The sequence below is a fragment of the Salvelinus fontinalis genome, chromosome 17, assembly GCF_029448725.1.
Source record: "Salvelinus fontinalis isolate EN_2023a chromosome 17, ASM2944872v1, whole genome shotgun sequence".
NCBI lineage: Eukaryota > Metazoa > Chordata > Actinopteri > Salmoniformes > Salmonidae > Salvelinus > Salvelinus fontinalis.
Window position 1 is genome coordinate 21,070,130 of NC_074681.1, and position 5,983 is coordinate 21,076,112.

The following is a 5,983-nucleotide window of genomic DNA, read 5'->3' on the forward strand; positions in this document are numbered from 1 at the left end:
CTAATTATAGCAAGGAATTATAATTGTGTACAGAAAAATCTACCCTAATGGTTGGGTTTCTATCATAGCACAACCAATCGATCAGTCAATCAATCAATCAGCCAATCAGCCATTCAGCAGGTCAATAAATTAGTTAATACAAAGATGAATGAATGAAGGACAAAAAAAAATGTCTTGGAGACAACAGGAAATGATGATCATGATATACAAGCAATACTGAAGTGCCGGTTCAGAGATGTGAAGCCTCTCTTCTCATCTACCCCGGATCTCTGATTGGATCACACCCACATACAGTCCATATCGTACTCATGCTATTTTCTAATACGGTCATTTGCTGAACATTACATAAATTTGTAAGTCGCTCTGGATAAGAGCGTCTGCTAAATGACTTAAATGTAAATGTATAAAAGAATGGTGAAAATAGACAAAAGGATGGTGATGATGATGATGATGATGATGATGATGATGATGATGATGATGATGATGATGATGATGATGATGATGATGATGATGATGATGACTTTATTCTTGACAATGACGTAAGGTCTATTTTTGTTGTTATAAATAATACCAAATTTCATTTTTGTTTTTATGATATTGATATATTTTACTGATATATTGATTAAAAATGTAATATAATGTATATGTTACTATTTGCAACAACTTTAAGAAAGCTCTAATGAACTAAGTATTATAATTATTTTAGAAATACTTCCATGTTTAGACTACTTCATTTGATGACCTTATTACAACATGAAAAGCCATTTTGATGCTCCTGAAATATCAAATTCAAAGCCGTTTGAACAAACCATTCGCTAAAAAACGTTCAACTTTGTCGAGTTGGTTTATTGGGATAAGTAGCCTATCGAAGAACGTTTTTTCGTTAGTTATGTGAACGGTACAGACCTCTTCTCACATTCACATACATATCTCAACGAATACTGAGACCCTTTGTGCTTTTAAGAGCTGTACACCCATTTTAACCGGAAGTGGGCTAAATTTTTCAATTAAAGTTTGATAAACAATTAGCCTGTGGGTTACATAAAAAGCATCAATTACATCAAACCAAATAATCAAATTTAATGAATTCATTATTTGGAATAACTAACCAAAAATGATATTGTCAATTAAACTGTCACACAGCCTATCTTAGCCTATAGCAAAGAACACTGCGTTGTTTAAAGGTAGACAACATATATATATATATATATATTTCAACGAATATAGCAACTTCAAATTAATCATTAGTTGTTTACCTAAAACAGTTACATTTAACAACCTTTGGATTTCTATTCACTGGATATTGATTACCAATCGTATCGATAGGACCAAGACATAGGCCACCCTTTTCATTATTCTGCCCACAGTCCGTCAGCCGTTGCACTCCAAGAGCAATCCTCTGTTTTGATGAACACCATGTGAAAGTCAGTTTATTATACTTCAAACTACTTTATTGTTTATTTTATTGTGTTATAAATATAATGTGTGAGAGTCAATATCTCCATGTCATATGGATGTAGGCCTATTTTAATTTATCAAAAGAAATCGAGCAACCAACATACACAGCTATAGACACGTATTTTTCCCGTCTCTGCAAAATAGGATTTAAAAATGAACAGAAAATTGATTTCATTTATGAGGGATTATTTGCTGGTTTTAGGAAATAACCATGACGAAGATTGAGAAGTATGTAGAGTGGTCAATAAATCAAATGAGCAAATCAATTCTTAAACTTGGTAAAATAATGAAGTACCAGTACTACCCAGAAGAAGGAAGATTTTTGTGCTCCAAAAAAATAACGTTTATTCAGTGTTCTTTATTAACAACTTGACTCTCCTATTACAAAACTTAGAAAAGAGCAACTTCAAATCATGCTTAAAATTAATATTATTCATATTCTTTTGTTAACAATAAAACTGTTTTACCTTTCAAAATAACAGGTTGGTTCTTGTGTTTTCTTAAAGCAGTGTGATATTCTAAAAGCAGTATGTTATTCTCTCAAGACCACAAATATACAGTAACACAATGTATACTAAATATATTATACTAAAGCTGAAAAAAATTGAATCTGAAGATCTTTATGAATAAGGCGGCCTGTCATAATATTCTTCAAAAGGAATTCAAATATTTTGTTCACTTCCAAACATGTATGCATTGCCTTATATTGCCTTATATCAACAGCTATAACTCAGATGCCCCCCAAAAATAATCCGGCTATTTTCCACACACAGGTGATGTGTCATTTTCCTGACACAAAATATTGTTTAGTTCCATCTTACCAGCCCAGACAACACTGACAGCAGGTGCACGCTAAACTCAGTCAGGGCATCTGATGTCGTGATCTCTGGAAATATTCGCTCACCCGCTACCTGTTTTTGATATCCGATTGGCTGTTCCATTAGCAATTATTTTGTCCAAATATTTCGTTACACTTTTATACATCAACGTGAAGTGTTTCTAACCAATATCTTTGATAATATGAACACGAAGCCTGTTGATTTACTGTTCAATTTAAACTTTATTTTAACCAATAAAATCAAAGACTAAATATATTTTCAAAATAAGAGCAATGGTCACTAGAGAGACTGAAGTGTGCAGCCATCATGCAATCAAAACCGACATAATTAATGAACAGGATTATTAAACAAAATGCCTTATTGTTGTCAGAGACTATACGTAGTTGCATCCTATAGGTGTATCATTCCTACAAAATCTGCACAGTTAAGAAAAGTTACTTGTGCCGTAGCCATATGCATTTTGAGATTTTAGTAATTTGTAGGTCTGCAAAGGCTTATCTTGGTGGACATGCAATAAACATATCCTCTCAAAACATCCCTGAACTGGTACAGAAAACAACTACTCCAAAAGTGCAGACGAGCCTGGTCATAGCTACAGGTTTGTTGTTTAAACCTGACTTACAACTTCCACAAAGGACACACACACACACACACACACACACACACACACACACACACACACACACACACACACACACACACACACACACACACACACACACACACACAGAGACGGAGAGCTGAGTGTGTGTGACTTGGGTCAGACGAGCAGTATCTAACATCCATCACTATAGCGCCTCAGAGCCAATACCCAGGGTGAAGAGACGCTGCGCATGCCGAGCTAACCGATTCTCTGGCGCTCCAACGGTCATTTATTTCCGATAGCGGCCGGTGGGTCATCGATAGAGGGAGAGTAGGCTAACCCAGGGAAACACGTTCACACGCTGTATGCTTTTTAGAGGTTACAACAGTGTGACCAGTGAAACCTTTAGTAGGCTACCCATTTTATTCAACAGTGTTAGGCCTATAGGCCTACGCTTCAATGTCTATTGGCCTGGTAAAAGGAATACCTAGTCAGTTGAACAACTGAATGCATTCAATCGAAATGTGTCTTCCTCATTTAACCCAACCCCTCTGAATAGAGAAGTGCTGGGACCTGCCTTAATCTACGTCCACGTCATCATGCCTTGCTCAAAGGTAGAACGGCAGATGTTTTCCACTTTGCCAGCTCCGGGATTTGAACCAGCGACCTTTCGGTTACTGGCCCAACGCTTTTAACCGCTACCTGCCGCCTATTTACTTAGAAGTTGTGGTTTTAAGTGCTTTAGAAATGGAAATGACATAATATTTACATAATAACTTTGTTGTTTATTACAGATTCTGGAAACAACTACTGTACTGAATTATCTTAGCGCTGTTATTACACAATACATTTGTTAATCATAAAAATAGCATCTGTGAAATAAAGTGAATAAAAGCAATTGTTATATTATAGCAAATTATTCATATTATTATTATTAGGCCTAGTAATAGTATGCCTAGTAGTAGTAGTAGCCTATTAGTAGTATTATTAGGCCAAGTATTATTATTATTATTATTATTATTATTATTATTATTATTATATACATTAGGTTATTGTCCAATCTGTCCTGAAAAAGTTAATAAGATGGAATCTCATGGTCACCAGTAAAGTTAAAAAATATCTGAAAACAATATAAATATGCCTGATAGTGCGAGATCTGATTTATAAAAGAGCTTTTTAGAATAAAGAACGTGGTTATTAAATATACACGTTCACATGTCTAAGCTGTTTTTTGGGCCAAACAAATTGTTCTACTTACCAGCCGAGTGAACTTCAGCACGCTGGACCTCAGAACTTCAGCACGCTGGACCTCAGAACTTCAGAACGCTGGACCTCAGAACTTCAGAACACTGGACCCCAGAACTTCAGCACGCTGGACCTCAGAACTTCAGAACACTGGACCCCAGAACTTCAGCACGCTGGACCTCAGAACTTCAGAACACTGGACCCCAGAACTTCAGCACGCTGGACCTCAGAACTTCAGAACACTGGACCTCAGAACTTCAGAACACTGGACCTCAGAACTTCAGCACGCTGGACCTCAGAACTTCAGAACACTGGACCTCAGAACTTCAGCACGCTGGACCTCAGAACTTCCGCACGCTGGACCTCAGAACTTCAGAATGCTGGACCTCAGAACTTCAGAACGCTGGACCTCAGAACTTCACCACGCTGGACCTCAGAACTTCAGAACACTCGACTTCAGAACTTCAGCCCGCTGGACCTCAGAACTTCAGAACGCTGGACCTCAGAACTTCAGAACACTGGACCTCAGAACTTCAGCACGCTGGACCTCAGAACTTCAGAACGCTGGACCTCAGAACTTCAGAACACTGGACCTCAGAACTTTAACATGCTGGACCTCAGAACTTCAGCACGCTGGATCTCAGAACTTCAGAACACTGGACCTCAGAACTTCAGAACACTGGACCTCAGAACTTCAGAACGCTGGACCTCAGAATTTCAGAACACTGGACCTCAGAACTTCAGAACACTGGACCTCAGAACTTCAGCCCGCTGGACCTCAGAACTTCAGAACGCTGGACCTCAGAACTTCAGCACGCTGGACCTCAGAACTTCAGCACGCTGGACCTCAGAACTTCAGAACGCTGGACCTCAGAATTTCAGAAAGCTAGCTGGAGTTTAGAATGAAACGCTTCAGAACAGGATATGGTTTGCCCTTTTTTCTCAATATCATCATGCACGGCGTTAGGATTTTATCTGTGTGACCTGTCCACCCCCTAACAGGGTCAGGCCACATCATTCATCTCTGTCAATCAATACATTGATCAGGTTTATCACTAAGCGCATAAATGCCAAACCATTCACTCCGTGGGAAAACAACGTTTATCTGTAGAAGGGGCACTTGTGCAGAGTGAATAAAATCAAATTGTGCGCATACTGTGATGAAGTATACTCGGAGAGATAGATTGGAGTTTGTTACTTTTAAAAACATTTGGCTTTTACATTTAAATCTCTCAAGCACGCGCGGGCGCGCGCACACACACACATACACAGGTGCATGACTTGATGTCAGACCGACCCCCTGGTACAGACGTCAGTTCAACGTATATTCCACATTGGTTCAACGTATATTCATTGAAATTACGTGGAAACAACGTTTATTCAACCAGTGTGTGCCCAGAGCATACTCTTCACACATATACAGTGTGTTCTGTCTGTGAATCCCACACGACTATAATGCGCGTAACCGTCCCCGTTTTAAATACACAGGGGCGCGCCCACATACATCTTGATACCCGCCTCAGCCAATTTTCAGTGGAAGTGCTGTTGGACAAGGGATGAGATATAGCCAACGAGCGCCTATAACACAGGACAACAACAGAGCCAAACGTGGACGAGGACTTTACGCGATATTTACCTACCTTGGAACAAGATAAATTATTTACAAAAACCATGTTGGATTGACTGGAGAAAAACTCTAATCAATGGATTGGTTTTGAGATCGTTTGGTAATATTATCACTTCAGGAGTCTGAGAGAGGGAGAGTGAGCGCGCGCCTCTGTCTGTGTGTGTGAGTCTGAGTGAAAGCACCGAGAAGGAGCGGGAGAGAGAGGGAGGGGAGGGAGGGAGGTGGGATCAA